Here is a 24,917-nt window from a genome sequence, read left to right as displayed (position 1 = left end):
AATGAGTATTAAACATCACCATGGACCCCCCCCCCCACACCAGGCCCACTCACAGGGTAGGGTGAACCATTTGTCAACCACTGGGTCCTGGATCTGAGAGGAGCCATGTCAGTCAGAGGAACAGATCAGTCTGAAGAGGCCTTGTCTAACTGGTGTGTCTGGCTGGAGATTTTGGAAAGAAGTCAGAGGACAGAGATGAAAGGTGGTGGTGGTACAGAGAGTCTCAAATTCAAGGGCTAAGCAGAAGGCCTTGGACAGGAACCAGGGTTGGGAACCAGGGAAGTCAATAAGAGGTTGATAGCCAAGTTCAAGATTAGTTGAAGTGCATGGTTCTGGATGAAGGCTGTGGATAAGGAGAGGAAATAAGGGCTCCTGACTCCTGGGGGAACACATGCAGTCAAGGAGATAAACCAAAAGTACAGGGTGCTGACTCTGCTTAGCTTTTCCTTGTTCCCTGATGCTTTGTACCCACCAAACCCCAGAGCTCCTGAGAATCTAGTTAGCCAACCATTGGTGAAAGGCAGTGAGTTCCAACTCTGGAGTCAGATCAAACAGGGAATGGAGAGAAGAAGCCAGAGAACCACATGACTCTGGTGTCATAAAAGCCAAGGGGAAGAAGTTTCAGAAAAAGGGGGTGAACTGCACTGCTGAATATTGCTGAAAGTCAAGTAAGGGAAGGAGTAAAATTTTTATGATGCTTTCATGTTCCTGATGAATAACTTGGAGGACCAATGCTCGTATTATTGGTACAGCAAGTTGGCGGCATGGGCTCTGTGCTAGTTAGTTAGCTATTGGTGTGTAAGGAGGAGCTCCAAAATGAAGACATGGCAAAAAGCTGTGAACACTTGTTATTTCTTATGTCCACAGTTTGGTTGTGTCATTCTGGTCTGGACCAGGTGTGGCTGACCTTGAACAGACTCATTCATGTTCAGCTGGTAGGTTGGCCCGGGGCTAGCCAGTCTAGCATGGCCTCAGCTGAGACAGCTTCTCAGTGTTCCCTATGTCTGATCCTCCAGCAGCCTAGCCCAGTGGTTGTGGTCCAGGCAGAGGGAACAGCAAGTGCAAAGACCCTGAGGTGAGAGCAAGCTTGGATGTTTGAGGAAGAGCAAGGAGGCCAGTGTGGCCAATACCAGCCTGCACAGACAGGGAGGAGGGTGGCAGGAGAGGAGACCAGAGGCTAGTGCTCAGGAGAGAATATCACGAGCACTCTGCAGACTGCTGTAAGGACTTAGGGTTTTTATTTTATTATTACCATGAGACTTGTTTTCTGCTCTGTTACCCTGGCTGACTCTGGCTTGGCTTCCACTCCACAAAAGAGGTTTTGCATCTCATCTGGCCACGTTGCTCCTCCCCTCCTCGTGCTGACAGGTCCTACTTCATGGTCCCACTGCATGATGCAAGGCAGGTCAACATCACGGGTCTAGAAATCACACCACTCTTGCTCCTAAAAACCCCATCCTCCAGGACAGGAGGTTATGGCCCGCAGGCTACATCTGGTCTGCTGCCTCTTTTTGTGAATAAAATGTGATGGGAATGCAGCCATGCCCATTCATCTACCTATTGTCTGTGGCCACTTTTGTGCTACAGTGGCAGAGCCCGAGACATTGTCAAAGAGCTGGATGGCCCGCAAATCCTAAAATATTTATTGTCTGCTCCTTCGGAGATAAAGTTAAACCTTCTGGAACTTAAGAGGGAATGCATTCAATTCTCTCCTGCTTTGAGGGTTGAGAAAGTTCATGTGGGTGGACTCGCATCAGGGCAGTGGAAGGGAGCACTTGCAGACCCACAGGGCACTCTGATTTTCCAGCATCTTGCCCCTTGACCTTCCTGCCTCCCTGGGCTGACCTGTCGCCTCACTCCCTCACAGAGTGGCGCTTCTGATGATGTCTTAGTCTCCTCTTACTGCTATAACAAAATTCCGTAGACTGAGTGGCTTCAACACCGATTTGTTTCTCCCAGTTTTGGCAGCTGGGAAGTCCAAGCTCAAGGTGGCAGCATAGTCAGGTTCTTGGGGAGGCTCGCCTCCTGGCTTGCAGATGGCCAGCTTCTCACAGCGTCCTCATGTAGTTGGGGAGAGGGGGATGGAGAGCACATGCTCTGGTGGCTTCTTCTTCTTATAAGGACACTGATCTACCATTTGCTTCAACGTGGATGGACCTGGAGGGTATTATGCTGAGTGAAATAAGTCAATTGGAGAAGGACAAACATTATATGGTCTCATTCATTTGGGGAATATAAATAATAGTGAAAGGGAATAGAAGGGAAGGGAGAAGAAGTGGGTAGGAAATATCAGAAATGTTTATGTCTCAGAACATAAAGACTCCTAACTCTGGGAAACAAACTAGGGGTGGTGAAAGGGAGGAGGGCAGGGGGTGGGGGTGAATGGGTGATGGGCACTGAGGGGGGCATTTGACGGTATGAGCACTGGGTGTTATTCTGTATGTTGGCAAATTGAACACCAACAAAAACAAATTTATTATTAAAAAAAAAGAAAACTCAAACAGAAAAAAATAAAAAGGACACTGATCTCATTCGTTGTCTCTAATTTTCATGATCCATCTGTCCTAATGACCACCCCAATGCCCAGCTTTCCAATACCATCATGTTAGGGCTTAGGGCTTTGACACATGAATTTGGGGATGGGGAGGACACAAACATTCCATCCATCCCACTGAACATCTATTCTCTTTGTACCTGTGGCTTCTCTTGGAGCAGGGCAGGGTGGGTGCTGTCAAGAGCACAGCCACCCGAATTAGACACACCTGATTTCAAGTCCCTGTAATCTGAGGGAGATTCCAGAACCCCAGAGAAAGAGCTAATGGTAATTTCCCCCTCTTCGGGGTGCTGGGAGGCCCAGTGAGCATTGCTTGGACAATGCTTAGCAGGGGTCAGCAAAGAGTAAATGGTCAACTTTGAACTGGATCTACAGAAGGAATGTGAAGAGACCACCTTTTCCCCCTTTGTGGGAAGACCAGAAAAGTCGGTGGCAAACAGAGCCGGTGGCACCATCAAGTCCATATTCATCCCCCATCTCAATAATTTCTGCAACTCTGGGCAGGGCACCTGATTTCAGAAAAGCAGGGGAAGGAAAAAATCAATAACTCCAAGCTTGCAGCCAATAAAATCTCAGGAGTGGCAATTTCATCTTTACGGTGCCTGCCGTATCACTAACAGGGTACTCAACACGAGGGTGGTGAGGAGTTTGGGGTAAGGGAGGCTCGTAAAAATGACCGATGCAGATATTAATGATTTAATCTGCTAATGTGGCGTGGCTGCCTCCGAGAATCCTATTCGTCAGCATCTAGGAACCCATCAGGAGGAGGCTGGGTGAAAAGCGCCGGGGATAGCACGCAGGGATGTGGTACGAATGAAGATGAATCACGGAGCACAGTATTGATTTGCCTTGCCTGGAACGGCTGCTTTCTGTTTGGAAATATGGAAAGCAAATTAATGAATAAATGAGCTGGCTCCGTGAACTGCGCCCCACTGGGAGCCCTGGTGTTTAAGCCACATATGCCAACAGGCTCTGAGCGCAGACTGGGAAAGGCGGGGTTTGCGCAGAGGGACAGCACGGCTCGGCGTGGTGGTCTGAGAAACCGCACCCGGAAAGGCTTTGGAAAGTAGTGGCAGGTGTCCTGGTGTCAGACAGATTCTTGATTGAATTTTGGCTCTGCTAAAATTCCCACTCCTGCTAGCTGTGCGGCTTCTAAAATCTATGCCTTCTCTGTGAACTTTTCTTCCATTGGCAGAAAGGGGGCAGTAGGGGATCAATGGAGGATCACATTAAATCATGAATGTTCTGTATTGGCTCTACCTCTTATATGCGGTGAGTTATAGGACAAGTTTTCTGATCTCTCGGTGCTTCACATATCCCTCCAAAGTTATCATACAGAGATAACAACACCTGTCCCTGGAATACAGTGCTTTTATAACTATTCATCATTTGGCAAATAGTAAGGACTTACTATGTGTCAAATACTCCTCCAGGTGCCTGGCATAGAGCTGTGTACAAAACAGAGTGAGGTGGGCCTGGATGGCTCAGTCAGTTAAGTGTCTGACTCTCGGTTTTGGCTCAGGTTGTGATCTTGGGGTTGTGAGATCAAGCCCCATTTAGGGCTCCATGCTCGGTACCAAGTCTACTTGAGACTGTCTCTCCCTTTGCCCCCACCCCCATGCTATCTCTCTCTCAAATAAATAAATAAATAAATAAATAAATAAATAAATAAATCTTAAAAAAAAAAACCAGAGCAACAGAGCAATCCCTTCTATCATTAAATTCATTATTATTTTTCTTTTTTTAATAATAAATTTATTTTTTATTGGTTTTCAATTTGCCAACATACAGAATAACACCCAGTGCTCATCCCGTCAAGTGCCCCCCTCAGTGCTCGTCACCCATTCACCCCCACCCCCCGCCCTCCTCCCCGTCCACCACCCCTAGTTCGTTTCCCAGAGTTAGGAGTCTTCATGTTCTGTCTCCCTTTCTGATATTTCCCACACATTTCTTCTCCCTTCCCTTATATTCCCTTTCACTATTATTTATATTCCCCAAATGAATGAGAAACATAATGTTATTTTTCATTATGACTATCCAAATGCTCCTGCTCCATTTATTGAAAAAAACCATCCTTCCTCCATTGAACTGCTTTTGCATCTTTGTCAAAAACCAGTTGGCCATACTTGCGTGTGGCTATTTCTGGATTTTCTATTCCATTGATCTCTCCGTCTGTCCCTCTAGTAATCACACACTGTCTTGATTTCTGTATAGTAAGTCTTGAAAATGGGGAGTATGGCTCCTCCTACTTTGTTCTTTTTCAAAATGTTCAAATTCTACTTTCTTTGCCTTTTCGTATGCATTTTAGAATAAGCTTGCTTATATCTACAAAAAAAATCTTGCTGAGATTTTGATAGGAATTATGCTAAACCTGTATATCAACTTGGGGAGAGTGGATATCTTTACTATGTTGAGTCTTCCAATCCATGAACACGGTATATTTCTCCATTTATTTAGATCTTCTTTGATTTCTTTCATCAACATTTTGTAGTTTTCAGCATAGAATCCTCATAATATTTTGCTGGATTTATGCGTAGTGTTTTATTTTTCTAAGCAATTGTAGATGGTATTTAATTTCAGATTCTACTTGTTTATTGCTAGTATATAGAGATGCAATTGATCTTTGTATGTTGGTCTTATAAACCCATGACCTTGCTGAACTCATTTTTAAGTTCTTAGAAAGAGAGAAAGAGAGAGAGAGAGAGAGAGAGAGAGAGAGAAAATGTGTATAGATTCCTTAGAATTTTCCACATGGATAATTATGTCATCTGCAAACAGGGAGTTAGTTTCATTTCTTCCTTTCTAATTTATATGTTGGAATTTATTATTATTATATCAGAAATCCTACCCCAAATGCTTGAAAGGACCCCTGTAGCAGAGACTGGAAAATGGGAGTCCATGCCAGTCATACCCAGCTATGTGGGTCCAGATGTCTAGATTGTGTTAAAAGAGATTTTGATGTCGGATTTTCTGTTATTTAGATATTGGTAAATTATTCAAATATTTAAACACCTGTCAGGCCAAACAGAACACATCTGTGGGCTGGAGTGAGTTTGTACCAGTTTGCAACCTGGCATAAAATAGGTGTTCTGTAAACAGAAGCACCTGCTCCTGCTGCCTGATGTCTCAGGTGGGTGGTGCTCAAGAGATGTGCCAGGCTGCACGTGCAGCTGATCTGCTCCAGATTTCCAGGATGGACAAGGAGAAGGCCTATGGCAAAGCTGCATCTGAAGGTTTGCTCTGGGATTCTTGTGGCTTGGAACCACCAGGCTGGATGCTTCACTTTCTCTCTGGCAGCAGTATAGCTGTGGCTCTGGTAGGTGAGCTGGGGGGTGTGGCTGCAGAGTAATCTATGACAAGGGCTGATGGCTACAAGTGTGGAGTCAGGACTGGACCAGACAATATCGGGGAATACTATAGGAAGTGGTTGGGTTGTTAGGGGGCAAAATGGGAGATAGAGTAGGAGGGGATGAGAGAGGGCTGAGCATCTGTAATATGCTAAATCTAATGCTAGTTTGGTCCCTCTCTCCCTCCTGCACTTCTTCCTTCTATCCTGCCTTCCTTCCTTCTATGCAACATGAATTTACTCAGAGCCCACTCTACACAAGGCCCTGGGCTAGGTGTGTTTCTCCCACTTATTCCTTACATACTCCTACAAGATAGACATCACTTCTCCATTTCACAAATGAGGGAGCTAAGTGTCAGGGAGAGTGAATGACTTGCCTGGAGTCCCAGATCTGACTTCAAAGCTTGTACTGAGGGGGGGCACTTAACGGGATGAGCACTGGGTGTTACTATATGTTGGCCAATTGAACTCCAATAAAAAAATATGTGGAAAAAAAAAAAAGCTTGTGCTCTTTGCATCACATTCACCTTGCTACCTCAACGAAGGGCACAACAGACACTCTCGTTTACTCTAGCAGTCTGGTTCCCAGAGCTCCCATGGGGAGCGAGGAATGCAGCAGGAGCAGAGTTCAGATGGCTGCTGGGCCCATGAGTCAGGCCGACCATGAGCTGGGTTTGGGTTGTCTATGGAATGTCACATGGCACCAGCAGGAGGAGAACCTGGGACCACTATCCTTCTGTAACTCCTCTACAAAGAGACAGGAATCAGGCAGTGCCCTAGGGTCTTAACCCTGTCCTCACTCATGGAGTGATTGAAAAAAGGAGACCTGAGTACCAGGCCCAGGGAGGCTTTGTCCAGGGCCATGGGTGGGAGATTTCTCTCCAAAGCCCACCGGATGGGCCAGGCAGAGCTGTAGGGCCATGTTGTATCTCGGGCAGATTTGTCTGGGATGGGTTAGGTTGGATCTTATAGATAAGCTGGTGGCACTTAGGACCTGCCACTGAGGATCTCCTGGGAGACACCTTCCTCAGGCTCCTACTGCTCCATCTGATTTCTATTTGCTTCCTCCTGGGTAACTAAGCGAACAGTAGGTACTGAAGGGAGGAGGTTGGCCTGAGGGAGAGTCCATTAATCAGCACCCTCTGGATTACCAGTGCCAGAGAGTCCAATTTTAAAGTATGAAGCAAGAAAGGGGTATTCATTGCTCTGCATAGCCAAAAGCTCCAGGGGATGGAGTCTGTCTGCAGGCATAGCTGGATCTAGAAGCTTGAGCAATGTCTTCAGAATATGTTTCCACCTGCCTCGTCTGGTTCCCTCTCTGCTGGCTTCTCCTTCAGGCTCCCTCATGGCTTTAAGGTGACACCAGCCCTCATCCCAGCCGTCCTTCCTAGAGAGACCATCCTTGCCCCAGAGATTCCAACAAAGGTCCTAGAAATGGAGTCCTAGGGGCTTGACTTTGCTCGTGTGCCTGTCTCTGAACCAATCACTCCCCCAGAAGAGACATGGAGTGAGATGGTTGGCTAGGCTGGGTCATGTGTTCCCTGTTGGCTTTGGTGGGACGGAGGGAGGGCCAGCCTAAGTTGAACCCCATGAACCAGGAGGGGCAGAAGTGCTTCCACAAAGGGAAAGGGATTGTTGCTCCTTGAAGAAAAACATGTGCTGGCCACAATCTCTTTCCTCCTGGACTTAATGGGAATGTTAGCAGTCTAGCCTCACAAGGGACTGAGGAGTTGGAAATATTCACTGAGCTAGGGAGGACTTGGTTTCTTGTCTCTTTGCTCCCTACTTCCTTTTTCATTTTTCCTGCTCTCTGTGGACGGATCATTGCCTTACAGATTCCTGTCTTATATCTCTATCCACGCGATGAGCCTGCATTGATGGATGTGGAGTCCCCGTCCCTGAGAGACATCCAGAATGTCTGTTGGGGTCTGTTCAGCATCTACCCACTCTTCTAGTAGCAGCTCCTTGATTTGCTATTGGAGAATGCCTCCCTGACCCCTCGTCCCTGAGTCCATGCGACTGAGGCAGGACTCTTCCCCTCCCCCCATGCCCCAGCTCCAGGAGTGAGCCTGTGACCCAGGCATAGTCAGTCACCACCTTCTAGCCCCTGGCCACTGTGATTTTGTTTTCTAGGATGGTCATATAAGCTAGGTAAGGATGAGCTAGGTAAGGTCCTCACCTTGGAGCTTTTGCTAGGACTTTTGGGAGAGAGACTTTTGGGAGAGAGACATTCTTTTTGTGCTCAGTTGCAATGGTGGTAGGATAGCCAAGCAGTGCTAGAGGTCATCCACGACACTGAAGAATAAAGCCGATCTAGGGGGAAGCAGAGTTAAGATGGAGTCTTGATAAATTTTTGTTTTTTGAGCCTCTGGATTCAGCTTAAGCCTCAGCTCTACTCTCCTAGGATTTTTGTCCCCATGAACTCATACACTTGCATTTTGCTTCAGCCAGTTTGAGTAGGAGGTCTGTCTTTGGAGCCCAGGATTTCACCTGAGTGCACAGAGTCCCAAGTAACCCACTTCAGTTGGCTTGTGGGTGTGCCTATCAGGGTCATGTGGTACGACATGGCTCTGGGCAGAGGACTGTTTCTGGGGAAGAGATTTGTTGGTAGGCTTGCTGGTTTTGGGGATCATTCCAGTCTTGCTGGTTTTGGGAATCATGAGTGGCTCATGGCATAGCTGTGTTGAGAAAGCCAGGGAATGGCCAAGGAGGTGCCAGAAAAGGATCCTGGGCAGCTCCTCAGAGAGAAGCACAGCTTGGTGGATTAGGCCAGGGTTTAGAGAGGTGGGGGCCCTGGGTGTAAGCTGTCGGAGCCTCCTCCAGGCACATCTCACCTGTGAGATGGAGACATGCACACTTTCCTTACATAGATGTGAAGGTTAGAGCCTAGGTATGCCACCCACCTAGCACATGGTAGGCTCTCCACGGAAGTAGGAGACAGTCCCCCACAGGCAGTATGTGCCAGGGAGGCAAGGGTCTCCTTCCAGATAACTATGTCTGTTCCTCTACACCCTGCTCTCTGCTCGCCACCTCTCCAAAAACGTCACAGTTGGCCCACAGCTGGAGAGGACCGAGTCAACAGTCAACAGTGCCCGTTTTCTGAGATTCTGGGGCAGCAAGTCTCCTTCTATCTCTGTCCACCGTGAGATGCACTTCCAATGTGATCAGGCCTGGCTCAGGACCTCGATCGGAGATGTGCCTGCAGCTTGAGCACTTGAGGCACAGAGTAGGATGCCATAGCCGTAGGATCTGATACTTCCCTACAGATGCAGGGGGAAGCTCAGAGAACCGTGGGCAGGTGGGCCAATACGTGCCACTGCATCCCCGTGGACATGCCCATGCACGTGAGAGCCCTGAAATTTCCTCAGCCCAAGTGCCACGTTGATGGGCCCCAGCCTGGTTTCCAGTGCAAAGAGGGGACTGCTTGGAGTTTACCCTCAGAACACCCCATCACTGGCCAAGGAGTGCCATTAATAGCCTTTCATTCTGTCCCTTTCTCTTTCTGCCTACCTGGGTGTTCATATGGACAGTCAGGAAAAGACAATTTAATGCAGAAAAAATTAATTGCATTTGTCAAATGGACTTGAAATGCTCCGCTGGCTGTTTCTCTGTCTGCTTAACAGACAAGGGTCTCAGAAAATGGGCACTGTTGACTGTTGGCACAGTCCTCTCCAGCTGTGGGTCAACTGTGACGTTTTTGGAGAGGTGGCGAGCAGAGAGCAGGGTGTAGAGGCAACAGACATAGTTATCTGGAAGGAGATCTTTGCCTCCCTGGCACATACTGCCTGTGGGGGACTGTCTCCTACTTCCGTGGAGAGCCTACCATGTGCTAGGTGTGTGGCATACCTAGGCTCTAACCTTCACATCTATGTAAGCAAAGTGTGCGTGTGTCCATCTCACAGGTGAGGAGGCTGAGTGGGAAGTGATTTGCCTAAATGCAGTCAGCTGAAAGCCACACTTCCCCTTCTGGGGTGTGTGGACTCTGGATCATCCAAGGTGAATCCCAACTTGTGCCTCAGGTCTAGGGAGGCAAAGAGCATGGTTAGTTAAGATGCCAGACTCTGGAGTTGGCCTTTAGGGTTCTGATACTTCCTGGCTTACTTGGATGAACTGTGTCACCATTCTGAACCTGTTTCTCATCTGTAAAATGGAGAAAGACCAATGTCCTTTCTTCCTAGAATGGCTGTGAGGATTAAGACAGATACTCTACAGAAAGCATATATCACAGAAGTGCTTAGCATTTGGTACTCCCTGAGCAGGAAGGTCTGGTTGCTTCGGGAAGGGACCACCTGGAGCAGGATAGTGAGGAGTGGAGAGTAGCTAGAGCACCAAGGAGTATCTGCAGGATGGTGGTGGATTAGTTGGTTGTTCAGAAGATATTCCCACCCCGCCCCTCCATGTCAGGCTTGCTCAAAGGCTTGGCTTGTTTTGGTCACTAGATTGTAAGTTGATGGGACCACATGGGAGTTCTGAGCCCAGGCCTTAAGCAGCAGCAGGGATTCTGTTTGCCACTCTGGGAGCTTCTGCCTTATGACATGGGAGAAGCTTTCCTCACCCAGTCACATGCCCTTGAGTTTGGGCCTCAGTCTGAGATGCAAGGAGCAGAGCTTCTGTGGGCAACCTGCAACCCTGTGAGTGAGAGAAGTGATCATATTAAGCCACTGGTATAAGTGAGGCTTGTTACACAACACTCTCCTGGCAGCCGCTAACCAATACACGGAGATACAGTGAGACCAGTGGACCTGTGATCTTGTCTGCTCAGCATCTTCTGGGTGTACCACCCCTCTCCCCTCTCCCATCCTTGGTTCATGTGGACACTGCAATAGCCTTCTAGCTAGTGTTCCTGACTCCACCTCTTCTCCCCTCCAGTCTATTTACCATCCAACAGAAAGACATCCATTAAAACATAAGTGCACCTAGGACACTCTGCTGATAATACTCCCATGGCTTCCCGTGGTGCTGGGAATACAATCTGAACTCCTTACCATGGTCTACAGGACCCCACATGATTTGGCCCTTGGCTAACTCCAAGACCTCATTTCCTTCAGCAGTTCCCTAGCTTGGCTTAGAAACAGTGGGGTAAGGGGCACCTGGGTGGCTCAGTCAGTTAAGCATCTGCTTTTGGCTTAGGTCTTGATCCTGGGGTCCTGGGATTGAGCCCCATGTTGGATTCCCTGCCCAGTAGGGGTCTGCTTCTCCCTCTCCCTCTGTGTTCTCTCTCTCTCTCTCACAAACAAATAAATAAGTAAATAAATAAATCTTAAAAAACAAAACAAAACACTTGGGGGACCTGAGGAGGAGGTGGTCTCGGCAAGGCAAAGTCCTGGTGATATTTTTCTGACTGGGTTCAGCTGGTCACTTGTGAGGTTAAGATGATCAGTTCATGATCAATTTAGCTCTCATCCCTGAGCTAGTTTCTTCATCTGGCGGTGGGAGGGTGAACCCAGGAGCCCCCACCCCCTTTATTCCTGAGCCCTGCCCCCACTTCCTCAACCTGAGTATTCTGTTGAAGGAACCCAGTGGGTTCTTTGTTGGGCGGTGATGGGCAGCATAGGGATAGGGATTTGGGGTTGAATATGGTGTCCCACTGCATCCATCAGCACAGGATAATGGGCGGGGCCCAGAGAGGTCACCTCCCCATCCCCTGGGGAGCTCTGGGGAGGGAGAGTCCTGGACATGGCCCAGGGGTTCCAAGACTCATTTGCTAAATGATCTTGGGCCAGGCATGATCTCTTCGGGGAACAGTTTCTTCTTCTGTAAAATGGGTATGAGGAGAAGTGAGCTACATTAGATCAGTGTGTGACCTTTCTTTGAGCAATAAACCTCTCAGAGGTTTATTCTCTCAGAGAATCTGATACAAGATGTAGACTGCTGCCCCAGGTATAGGCATATGTGCAGGTACACCTCTGCAGGTCACTGTGATTTTATATGTAACTTTGGAGGATGTGAACCTATTGAAAGCTTTTTATGAGCTGTGGGTTAAGAACTTCTGGGCTTCACAAGGAACAGCAATGTTGTGTCACCTTGTGACAGCAATGCAGTTCCTTGTGAAGTCCAAGCAAGGTTTCTGGAGCCAATCTGCCTAGGATTGAATATCCCTCCAGCACTTATTGGCTGTGTGACCTTGGCCAGGTTACTTAACATTTCTGTCTTTCCTGTCCTCATCTGTGAAAGGGCAGTGATAAGAGTACTTCCCACCCCACAGGGTTGTTGAGAGGAATAAAGGAGATTTTATGTATATAGCAGGCACATAGCACAACACCCAGTGTACCTAGTGAGTGTTCACAAATCATAGGATCTTTCATATGGGGCAAATCTAGGACCTAGAAGCTTCTCTCTTTTTGCCTCTAGCTGACAGCCTTTCAGCCTCTCCCTCCCCAGTATCAAGCCCTGCAGGAGATCTCTGTCTCTGCTTGCCCCTTCCTGCTTCTAGGATGGGGGTCTTATCTGAACAAATTATTCCTGACTTGCTGACTCTGCCTCCAGGCAGTCACCTTGCTGAGTGGATGATGTGAGAGACCAGGTGAGCTGGTCTCCTGCTTCTTTCCCTCACCTTCTCCACTGTTTCTGCTCCACCTTCTGCTGCTTGGAGGCCTCTGTTGGTCCATCTGTCTGCTGTCTGTTGGTCTCTCCCTGCCCCAGCTAGTAATGATCCAGGCTGACAGGTGGAGGCCCCTGCCCTCAGTCCTGGCGCTGTGCACTCGGTGTCATTGATCTTTTGAAATCCTCATGACGGCCTTATGCAGTAGGTACTGTTTCTTATTTAGTAAGTCTCTATTAGGCCCCGGATGTGATGCCAGACTCTCCTAGGCACTGGTGATCCCCGGGCAAACATAACTGACAAAGGGCAAAGCCTGTAGGAGCTAGCATTCTGGCCTCCGGATGAGGAAACTGCTTGGAAAGGTTATGTGACATGTTAGTAAGAGGCTGTGTCGAGCTCTGTGTGCACAGTCTCTACGACTGGATTCTGGGTAAGGTCTCAACCAGGGTAAATGCTCGAAGATGGGTGTACCAGACAGAGTGACAGCCCCCTGCCCCCGCCAGGACATCCATATTCCAATCTGTGTTTCCTCATGTGGCAGGAAGGCAGGCGTCATTGAGCTGAGGACCTTGAGTTGGGGAGATCATCCTGAGTATCTGGGCGGGCCGGGTGCAGTCACAAGGTCCTTCCAGGAGGAGGCAGGATGGTGGGTGGCAGAGTTAGGGACGATGTGATGATGGGAGGTGGAGAGGTCAGAGAGAGAGGCACTGGAAGCTGCTGCGCCACCAAGAGCAGGTCGACTCTAGGAACCTCAAAGGCAAGGACTTGGAGGAAGCGGATTCTCCCCCAGAGAGTGCACGCCTGCCGAGGCCGTGATGTTAGCCCAGTGAGACCCATGTTAGCCTCTGATCTCCAGAACCAGAGGTAATAAATTTGCATCCTTTAAGCCGCTAAGTTTGTGGTGAATCGTGATGGCAGCAATAGGCAGGGACGTCATTGGCAGGCCCGTCGTGCGGGGCACCGTGAGAGAAGGCGCTGTGGCACTTCACTAGAGCAGCAGGGGGAAGCCAGGGGGCGCCTTCTGAAGCTCTGCCCAGCACCCCGGTCATGGGCCCACTTCCCACTTTCCGTGTTCCCCCGGGCAGGGATGCTGCCCGGTGTTCTGTGACCCCTTCCGATCCCATGCTCATGTCCTCCTGACCCCTCGCTGTGTCCTCCCTGTCCAGACTTCCGAGGCCCGTCCAAGGCAACGTAGGCTCCCTCCAACACACCCCGCAGTGCCCGCTCAGCACCCGCCTTCTGCTTGTCCCCCCGCCCCCACCGGCCATTCCCACACGCCTGTTACAGCGGAACTCCGCTCCTAGGTACCAAAGTCTACGTCAGCTACTGGTGGCTGCAGAACAAATTACTGCCCCTTCCACCCACCGCAGAGGCTGCAAACAACAAGCACCTTAGTTTGTGGGTCAGGAATCAGAGTCCAACTGAGCTGAGGGTGCCTCCAGGGCCACAGTCTGGGATCCCCACCTGAGCTCACTCCTGTGGCTGCTGGCAGCTTCGGGTCCTTGCCACGGGGCCTCTCCCTAGGGCTACATAGGGTGGTCTTCTCTGCTGCAGTCAGAGCTCCGGGGATGGGATTAGTCCAGGCCTTGGTGACCGAATTTCAGAAGTGACATCCCAGCAGGTTTGCCATATCTAGTTTGGTAGAAGCTGGTTACCAGCCCTGGGGTCCACGAAGGTCCTCAGGGTTTCACACGAGGGCGTGAACCCCACAGAAGAGGGGTCCCAGAGGCGTGCTGAGGGGCTTGGGGACCACTGGTGAGGGCTGAGTGGGTGCCCCAGGTTACAGATGGGGAAACTGAGGCACAGAAAGGCTGAGTAGCATGCCCGAGGTGGTACAACCAGGCTTGGGGCCAGGCTGCCTGACTCCAACCCTCAGGCTGTCCCCACTCTGCCTGGCCAGGGAGCTCCCCTGCCGCCCGCCCCGTTTGCCTGCAGTCTGCTTTCCCTCCTCCCCTCCTCCGCCACCTCTGAAATCTGCTGCCTACTTCTGCCTGTCAGCGTGGCTTCCCCATGCCTTCTGATCCATCACCCTGTGTCGCTTCCTCCTGCTCACTGTTCTCCGCTTCTTTCACCTCTGCCCCCATCTCCCCGTCTGTGCTGACCTTGCTTCTCTGCCTCGACGTCTCATCTGTTTCTTGTCTCCAAGTCTGCTCGTGTCTCTGCCTCTGTGTGTGTGTCTGCTGTGTCTGGGGTGCTCTGTGTCCCTGTGTCAGCCCTGGGCTTTTGTCCACGGGTCTCCCTGTGTCCCTATTCCCACTATTCCCCCGTGTCCCTGTGTCCCTGCCTCTTTCTGAACTCATTGCTTCGTCCCTCCCCCACCCCCAGCATGTCCTTCTGTGTGTATCTGTGTTTTTCTCTCTGCACTTCTTCTGGATGCTGTTCATCTCCCTCCTTCTCTGGCCACAGTGAGCCACTTCTGGGTGGATCCAGTCTGGGAGGCAGTTTTGATTATTTATGATGCTATCACTTATTAATCATCATCTTTATAACAACCTCAAAATAACCAGCTTCGAACCCCGGCCCACCGGTGGACAGTGGCCTATCAGCCTCATCCTGCTGCCGCACAGACAGATGGAAGCTCCCCACTTCTATTCATCAGGCTTCGATACGCATCTCCTTTGGAGACTGTCGGCTCCAATGTTACAATCACAGCAATATTAGAATAACAACTTAAAACCAATCATTTTTATGGGGACACACACAGTATAAAAAGACCTGCCTATCTGAGGACACATATAACATCAGTGGCTATTGTCCCATAAAGCTGTCAGTTAGAGAAACATCTCGGGGAGTCCTTGAACACCATCACCCAACTTTAACGAGAGAGAGAGAGAGAGAGAGAGAGAGAGAGAAAGAAAAAGAGGGAGAGAGAGAGAGAGGAAGGAGAGAGAGAGCTTTGCAAATCATTTTTCATGGAGGTCTGGGGAAAAAATGTGAGCAATCGATTCCATAGGGGACCATCGGATTTAGGTAAATGGCTCAGGCCTGGCCCCAAGTGGTACTTGACATACATCTCCTGAAATTCTGGAGCAAGCTTTGAAAGGGGCAGGGACAAAGGGGGGCCCAGCATGCATGGCCTGGGCCATTTCTAGGTTCAATTTCCCTGAATCATATCCCCAGACGAAGCTTTGTGTGTTAAGATTTTTACTGGGAAGCATTCCCAGGGAAAGTCAGAAGGGGAGAGAAATGACACAGAAAGGTAGAAGGCCGGGGCCAAAGTGGTCAGGCAAGGTCCACCCCACGCAGTGGACCTCAGGCTCAGTTCCACAGGGCGGCCCTAGAGACATGTGGGTGACACCTTCTCACTGGAGCCAGCCAGGAGAGTATTTATTCCCCCACCACAAGTCATTGGTTAAGGGCTTCCGAGGGGCAGGTGGGATATAGCCCCCAGCCACTTCTGGCCCTTCATGCATGCAGACAGAGTGGTTCCAGCAGCCTGCAGGCGGGCCTCCTGAGAACAGGGCAGGTGCTGGCTGTCGGGATGAAGCACGTCAGGAGCCGGGGTGCCTGGAAATGGTGAAGGCAGCTGAAAGCAGACATGTGCAGGGTTGACAGCCCCTGCCATGGGGCCCTGGGCAGTGCTTGCATCCAGTGGCAACACTGGTCTCTGCTGCTTCAACTCTGCTTGGGATTGGGGTGGACGTAGACAGGCCTGGGATTCTCTGGGCTGATGGATACTCAATTGTAGTTATAGGGGAAGAGTTTTTTAATAATAAATTTATTTTTTATTGGTGTTCAATTTGCCAACATACAGAATAACACCCAGTGCTCATCCCGTCAAGTGCCCCCCTCAGTGCCCATCACCCATTCACCCCCACCCCCCACCCTCCTCCCCTTCCACCACCCCTAGTTCGTTTCCCAGAGTTAGGAGTCTTTATGTTCTGTCTCCCTCTCAGGGGAAGAGTTTTGTACCTCCGAAGTGGGTGTTCCTGGTTCGCCCTGAGGCTCCTGAGTGAGTGATGGGCATCTTAAGATGCAAAACCTCATGAAGAAGAGTTCACAACCGGGTACGCCGCGAGAGGACCAGCTCTTTGGAGATGAAATGCAGCACATGTTAAGTCATGGGTTCAAGTCAAACATGCTCTAACGGACACATAGTGGAACCAAAGGCATAGTTTAGCAGCAGGTCTTCCGGAAAACAAGCAACCAACTCAAGCAAAACCCTGACTTGCTAAGACAGAAGGTGGGAGTGGGAGCAGCTTTGACAAGGTCAGGTTATTCTACATATTGCGTTTGTGTAAATTAGAGCAAGAGCCCCCTGCTGGGTGGATGTGGCACTGCTAGACCATGGCTTGGCAGGTCCAAGGCAACTTTCTTGACAGAAAAAATGCCTTTGGGGATGGATTCCGCTGAGTGCCAGAGCACACGATTTGGTGAGGTGAGGATTTCAGCCCTCATTCACCCCATCTGCTGGGTGCCATTGTGCAGTGTGCACGCCGTACAACTCTACATGACAGTCCTGAGCTTTTAGCTGACTGTGTGCTCGGCACTACCAGCAAGAAAATGTAGATTGTGCATTTCATGAAGGTGAGGGCTAGGTCAGGGCTCTTTACCCCTGTGTCTCCTGGCACTAAATACAGTGCTTGGTACAGAGCAGGCATTCAGAAATGCTTGTTGAAAAAGTGGATGAATGAATTGTAAATGTATCATAGATGGTCTGGCATGCCACAGTCAATAAGTGTTTGCCAAACGAATGAATGACTACTCCTGTCAAGTCTTCTGTGAACTTCCGTGGCACCACAGAAGGAGAGGCAGTAGAGCATACAAGCTTGAACAAGCCTATTTGGATTAAATCCCAGTCTTCTACTGATTAGCTGTGTAATCTTGGGCAAGTTACTGCTACTTTCTGTGCCTCTGTTTCATCTTCTGTAAAATGGGGGCAATTAATAGGGCTTACTGTCAGAGGGCTCTTATGTAGATCAATGTACCCCTCAATCATGTTAGCTACCTGTTGTTATCATGACCAGAGATGATAGGTCCCCAATGCTCTGTGCTGGTCAGACCTCCTGGAGAGCTGTGTTGCCTTCTGGGTGCCGTCTTCTAGAAGAGACAATGACAGCTGCCTTGACCATGAAAGCCCCACAGGAACTTCCTTATAAAGAACTAGTGAATGAATAAAGTGTGTCCCACAAAAGTTGTTCAGAGTAGGGGTAATTTAGGATGGATAATATAATATCTAGTAAGCTCTTTTTTTTTTTTCTAGTCTAGGCCCTGTAGCGTAAACTTTTTTACATAAACTCACTAATTAAAAAGCTCCACTTTGACCCCAGTAGCCCCTCAGTGATTGGAGGGGAGAGACCCACAGTCCCAGGGATGAGCTCTCCTTGGATTTATCCAATCTCATACAGATTGGGAGCCATTCCCCCAGGGATTGGTTCAGGGGTGGACAGGTGACCCGTTTTGGACCAATGAGATGAGAGATGTTGGCTGGAGGGTTGTGGGAGAAGCTACCTGGACATGATGCCTGCCTGCCTCCTTGTGAGAAGGCCGTCCTGGAAGCCTCCCAATAGCTGCCTTGTCTCCATGGAAGGTTCCAGCCTTGGTTTGGAGCAGCTCCCCTCGACGACAGGGAGGGCAGTTGGCCATCTGGGATGATGCTGCCACCTCTGACACAGCTCTCCTGCTGGCCTCGTCCATCACCTGGACCATTGAAGTCCCGCTGAGGTTTTAGCTAGCTCGAGCTCAGTTTTCTGTTATCTTCTGGAGGATGGATGGCTCCTCACTGGTACCCTGGCTCTTCATTTCTTCCTTTTCCAGTCTGCTCCTTATGGTATGAACCTTATACCTTGAATTTGGCAGGGCTCAGTGTTTGGAAGCTTTAAAGCCTCTCTCATTTCTTGCATCTCATTTCTTCCTCAGAGCCACCTGTCCCCTGAGTCTGTGCATGCGTACCTAAGTAGCAGGGCTGAGGAATGCAGAGACAAAGGGCTCCAGAAGATAGAAGGGGAAAGCATGGGTTAAGATCTTTAAATGTAGTAGCTGCTGCACTGTGTGAGGCACAGTACTAAGAGTTTTACCTGTGTTGCTTTTCACTTTTCCAGCCCTGTGGCAAATACTGTGGCTATTGCCATTCACAGATGAGGAAACCGAGACCCCAGGTTGGTCTGTCACCCCTCGGAGTCACACATGTGGTAAGCAGCCTCATTTTGTGTTGACCCCACAGAGCTGATGGCTCCTAATCAGGAGCTGTGCCCCCGCCTGGGAGAGAGCACTGGCTGAGAAGCAGGCCAGGCCCTGAAGATCCATATGGGAATTGCACACAGAGTAATTTTATAGACAATTAAATCTGTAAAGATTGGCCGGTATGTGTACTTAAAGCTGTGTGCAGAGGTAATTGCCAAGTTTCCTTCCATCTGTCGAAGAGATTTTAAACAGAGGGGATGGTCTACCAGGCTGAATGCTCAGCAGACCAGTTAGGGCAAGGAAGAGTGGGGCTGGGTGCTAGGAAGTGGCATGGAGAGAGGACAGGGCTGGGGGTGTCCTGCTCCATGGGCCTTCTGTCTCAGGAGCCCGTGTGCTGGAAGCCGCCTGGACTGGCCAATGCCTGCTTTCCCACTCAAGAACTGTGGGACTCCAGGCGAGCAGCATCTCCTTCTGAGCCTCAGTTACTCCATCTGTACAATGGGGACAAAACATCTACCACCTGAGGTTGCTGCTGGGATTAGATGGGATGATGTCCCAACTGTCTTCCTGTCACATTGTCCAGAGCCTTTGTTGTCTGTTCTCTCACCAGCCAAACCTGGGGTTTATGGACCATAGTTGGGGAGATCTGCCTGAACTGAACTCTGTATTCATAGAGTTTTCCACCAGCCTCAAACACTTGGGGCCAGTCTTTTCTAAGCCTTTGGGTGACCTTCTCTGAGTGATACAGTAGAAAGTGGTGGTATGACATTACTTAGGGTCATCCACTCACTTGGCCAATAGTCTTAGTTACTTCATGGCCTTGTCCTTATGCCGTACCCTCTATCAGTTACATATTGTCCTTATAATGCCACACAACAAACCGACCCAAAGTTTATGACTTAAAACAACAACCCTCTATGGCTCCTTATGAGTCTGTGGGCCAGTTGGTGAGGTTGGCCGTCCTGGGCGGGGGTCGGAGCTCATGCATCTCCAGTCAGCTGGTGGATCCGCTGGGGACTGGTTGATCTAGGATGGCCTTAGCTAGGCTGGACATGTTGTCATGGCAGAAGCAGAGTGGCAAGAGAGGGAATCAAAATATACAAACATTTAAAAAATTCTCAGCTTGTGCCGAGTTTGCTGGAATCCTATTGGCCAAAGCAAGTCCAGGGGTCAATCTCAGTGTCCAGTGGGAGGGCAGTGCCAAAGGGCGTGGATAGAAGGAGGCAGAGATGACTGGAGTCATGACAGCAATCCATCTATCATGTATCTTCCTGGAGATCTGATTGCAGGATCTCAGACTTTCCTTCTTATTTTTCATTGTACAGGCAGGGAGAAGAACCCACAGACGCTGTTTGAACGATGTGGCTACAATCTCACAGTCTCCAGCCTCAGCTGCATCCTTCATATTTCCTATATACGCCCAATGACCTCTTTAGCTTCTCTTTCCCTGTAACAGATGACATCTCCCTCCCTCCTAGCAAATGATCTGATCTCCTAGCTCATAGAGATGATAGAAATTGTCAGGAGAGTCTTTCAACTTCCTACCTCCTTTCATTCATTCATACTTAATTTATTTTTTTAAATGAGCACCTACTGTGTTCCTGGCACTGTGTTAGATGCTGCTGCTCAGTGATGAGTAGGATAGAGTCCTTGACACCATACAGCTTGTGTGTGAATGGAGGGGGCCATAATGAACAAGTGAGCAAGTGAATTCATTTACATGGTTGATTCAGGCAGTGATGAGTGCTGGAAAGACAATGGAACAGAGAAGAGAGAGAGGCATGCCTGGTTGTGTACACGTGTGTGCTCACTCTGGGAAAGTCCATTTACAGAGATGTGACTATGACAGTGAGCTCTGAACACCACTGAAAGGCCAACCTTGAGAAGAGCTGGGGAAGGGTGTTCTAAGGAAGGAAGCAGCCAGTGCAAAGGCCCTGGGGCTGGAATAAAGGGGGCCTGTGTGGCCAGAGCACAGTCAGTGAGGAGAGTGGGGGAGAAGAGATCAGAGGGGCAGGAGCAGACTGCACTGTGCCTTGAAGACAGTAGTGAGAACTCTGGGTTTTCTCTAGGGACAGTAGAGGGTCTTGAGCAGGAAAGTCATATGATCTAGTTGATACTTCTAAAAGGGCACACTGGCTGCTGCGTGGAGAATGAGCTTTCCTGTGCCTATACCCATTCCTTCATGCATTCTTCCTCATGATGTCCTTTGGGCTGCCCCATGCTCTCCAGCCGGGCTCTGGATGCATCCGCTCCCCCTCTCAGGCCTCTACTTCTAGAGGATCTCTTCTTGGGTGTGGTCAGGCCCCTCTACTCTCTCTGTTGGTTCCTCTTCATTGGTACTAGAGTGTGTGTGTGTGTGCCTTTGCCTACATATCATCTTTTGCCATTTAAAAAATACATATTTTTGGACAGGTAATATATCTTTGTGGGACCTCTTCCTATGCCTGTGCCCTTTGCCAGGCACCTCAGAAGCTCCTTGCCCTGGGGATAGAGTGTGCATCTCTGCCCTTTGACTCTGGGGCTCGCTTTGGCAGAAGTGACAAGTCAGTTCTGAGCATAAGTCTCGAGAGTAGCTGTGTGTGTGCTGTCCTTTTTTTTTTCCTTTTGTTCTTTATTTGTCATCATGCCTAGGGAGCCAGGAGACAGAGATGTGTGGAGCAGACCCAGCCCACCACCCATATCCAACCTGTAGCCCACAGTCCAGCCTGGCGAAGCCCAGTCTGAGATTTTGTGATCTTTGACTTTACAGCAATAGTTGATTAATATAGAGATAGAAGCAGAAGGTTCAAAAGTGCAAGTCCTCCTCTTACCCTGTCATTACAACCCAATTTCCCTCCAGGAGACTCCCAAACTTGCCATGTATGTCTCCAGAGAACCTTCGGCACACAAACCAGTCCTTACGTTTGTGATCCCATTACACACTGTTGGGTATCTTCCCTTTCTTCACTTCGTGTGTCTTGGGAGATCATTTCATATCAGCACACAAAGAAGTTCCCCAGCCCTTTTACGGCCATATGGCATCACATTAGATGGATTTTCCATAGTTGATGGAACCAGTACCCTACTGATGGACACTTGGGTTGTCCAATCTTCCACAGGTTCAGAGGAGGCTGCTGTGCCTATGTTGGGGCATACACATCATTTCTCACACGTGCCGGGCACCTCTGTTGTATGCATTCCTGGAAGTATAATTGCTTGGTGCCTGAGCACATGCACTTATAATGCTTCCAGCTGAAACCACATTGGTCTTCATAGGGGTTGTCCAATCTACTCTCAGGGATCCTCAAGTCTCTCCATCTTAAAAAACAAACATAAGAATAAAAAAGCAATGGCAAGAGGTCTCAAATGACCCTATCACTACTTCTTTTTTCAACCTTGCCTGGTCACTTTTGCTTCTGGAAAAGGGCTCTGCATTCTCTGCTTTGTTCCCACACAGCCTGTCTGCTTTCTACCTCCACCATCTTATTTCTTTTTCAAAGATCATGGGTGACTGTTGGAAAGACCATTGGGCACACATTCACTGGATTGGTTTCATATCACTGAACGCAATTTCCTCTTCTTTGAATGCTCTCTTGTCTCTCATCCTGGAAGATATAAGGAATTTCTTCAGCGGTCCCCATAGGAAATGTAAAAAAACCTGACATACTCCACAGGAGGGTTTAGAGAGACCATTGGGTGGTCTTGATTGCTGTCAACACTTTATTCACAAATAGGCCAAATTGTTTGAATGGTGTATTGGGGAAATAGTTTGAATATTCAAACGTAGTGAGGCTAATGGATAATGAGATGGGATTTCTCTGAGGATGGTGTCAAATCCCTGGATTGAGCCTGAGGTCCAAAGTGTGGCCTAGACTAGTGTTTCTCAAACTTTGATGTGCGGACAGTCACTTGGGAATCTTGTTTAAAATGCAGATTCCACTTGAGTAGGTCTGGAGTGGGGCCTAGATTCTGCATTTCTAACAAGATCTCAGAACCATACTTTGAGTATCAATGTGAATGACATTGGTTAGTGAAAGCAGTGTTATTAATAAGTAAAGGGATTGTTTCTGTCTGTAACTTTTTTTAAAAAAAGATTTTATTTATTTATTCATGACAGACACACACACACACACAGGCAGAGACACAGGCAGAGGGAGAAGCAGACACAGGCAGAGGCAGAGACACAGGCAGAGGGAGAAGCAGGCTCCATTCAGGGAGCCCGACGTGGGACTCGATCCCAGGTCTCCAGGATCAGGCCCTGGGCCGAAGGCAGGCGCTAAACCACTGGGCCACCGGGGCTGCTCTCTATCTGTAACTCTTGATGGCAATTTTAGTCTCAGGGACAAGTAGTTATGGGTTAGCACCATGGAGCTTCCCCAAGGAGTTAAGCACATTAACTCCAAGACCTTCCACTTTGTCCTGCCTGGAAGTAGCCATCGCCTTAAACCCTTAAGCAGACAGCAAAAATAGTGTGGTCTGCATCTAGGCCAGATCAAGGCCAACCTCAGGTGTCCTGGATCCTGGGATGTCTTGGACACTTTGCTGGAGCAGAGAAAATAGGCAAGGATGATTCCCATTGGCTTGCCTTCCTTTCGCTCCTTCTCAACCTATCTGGGGTAGACAGATCTGGGATTGGGAAAGAGAAGTTCTCTGAGTGTATGTAGTGTTATCCATGGCTATGTGGCACGTGGGATCTGCAGCCACAGCACTTACCAAGCTGGTGGCCTTGGGCAAGTCACTCAGCCTTATTTTTCTGTGTGTTGGCACAACAGTGGTATAGGCCGAGAGGCTTCCCGAGAGTAAATTAACTCAGTAAATGAGTTAACACAGGACAGTACCTGACACATAGCAAGTGTTACATATTTCCTAGTAATAATAACAATAATAGGACAAGTTACCCCCGCCACATTGTCACTTCATACTTGTCCTCCTCTATATACAGTCAATCCCCAAATACCTCTGGTCTACCTACTAAATTTTAGTAACTCTTTTCACATATTTCCAGTTCTTTAAATACCACTTTCATTTAGATCACAGGGGAATATATATACATATATGTATATTTTTACACAGTGCTCATCACAAGTGCCCTCCTTAATCACCATCACTCATTTAACCTGTACCCTCACCCACCTCCCCTCCAGCAACCCTCAGTTTGTTCTCTATAGTTAAGAATCCATTTTATGGTTTCTCTCTCTTTTTTCCCCTGTGTTCATTTGTTTTGTTTCTTAAATTCCACATATGAGTGAGATCATGCGGTATTTGTCTTTCTCTGGCTGATTTATTTTGCTTAGCATAATATACTTTAGCTCCATTCATGTCAACCGCATATGGCACGATTTCATTCTTCTTTATGGCTGAATAATATTCCATTGTGTGTTGTGTGTATCACATTTTCTTTATCCATTCATCAGTTGATGGACATCTGGACTCTTTCCATGTTTTGCCTATTGTGGACATTGCTGCTATAAACACTGGGGAGCAAGTACCTCTTCAGATCACTGCATTTTTATCCTTTGGGCAAATACCTAGTAGTGCCATTGCTGAGTCTTAGGGTAGTTCTATTTTTAATTTTTTGAGGAAGCTCCATACTGTTCTCCAGAGTGGCTGCACCAGTTTGCATTCCCACAACAGTGTAAGAGGGTTCTCCTTTCTTCACATCCTCACCCACACTTGTTTCCCGTGGTGTTAATTTTAGCCATTTGGACAGGTGTGAGGTAGTATCTCACAGTGGCTTTGATTTGTATTTCTCCGATGCTGAGTGATGTTGCACATCTTTTCCTGTATCTGTTAGCGATTTGTTTGTCTTCTTTGGAAATATGTATATTCATGTCTTCTGCCCATTTCTTAACTATATTATTTGTCTTTTGGGTGTTGAGTTTGAGAAGTTATTTATAGATTTTGGATACTAACCCTTTATCAGATATATCATTTGTAAACATCTTTTCCCATTCTGAAGACTACCTTAAGGAATATTCTTTTTTGTTCAATATTTTGTTCTATGAGCCACCACAGAGCCTGAAACATAGTCGGTGCTCAGCAAGTATTAGAAGCAAAAAAAAAAAAAAACCAAATGAATGAATGAATGAATGAATGAATGAATGAATAAAAGATCTGGTTTCCAAACTGGCACCTGCTTCCTGCTAGCTGTGTGTTCTCTGACAAGTGAATAAACTTCTCTGATCCTTCACACAGAGTTGTGAAGATTAAATGAGATAACAAATATAAAGCCCTTGCTTTATCATAGTTGACATTTACTTAATGCTGATGACAAGGTGTGTGTGCCCACAGGCTTTTGTCTTGTCTGCTTCTGATTGTCCAAAACACAGATATTCACTGAGTGCCCTTTGTGTTTTCAGGCCCCATGCAATGCC

General features: G+C 48.4%; 1 long non-coding RNA gene across 6 annotated transcripts in view; it reads left to right on the top strand.

The window, feature by feature from the left end:
- Positions 1-24,617, top strand: part of LOC140638617 (uncharacterized) — a 75,274-nt gene extending 50,657 nt beyond the window's left edge. For 5 of the 6 annotated variants that reach the window (XR_012035645.1, XR_012035644.1, XR_012035641.1 and 2 more), the window contains 3 exons: positions 16,338-16,650; positions 18,483-18,572; positions 19,890-24,617. This is a non-coding gene — a long non-coding RNA (uncharacterized lncRNA). The remainder of the gene's footprint in view (positions 1-16,337; positions 16,651-18,482; positions 18,573-19,889) is intronic. The other variant, XR_012035643.1, reaches the window with a different exon arrangement.
- The last annotated feature ends 300 nt before the right edge of the window (positions 24,618-24,917 follow it).

The sequence above is a fragment of the Canis lupus genome, chromosome 8 (assembly GCF_048164855.1).
Source record: "Canis lupus baileyi chromosome 8, mCanLup2.hap1, whole genome shotgun sequence".
Taxonomy (NCBI): Eukaryota; Metazoa; Chordata; class Mammalia; order Carnivora; family Canidae; genus Canis; species Canis lupus.
The sequence above is the reverse complement of the archived record's forward strand: the minus strand, read 5'-3'. Positions and strand labels throughout refer to the sequence as shown.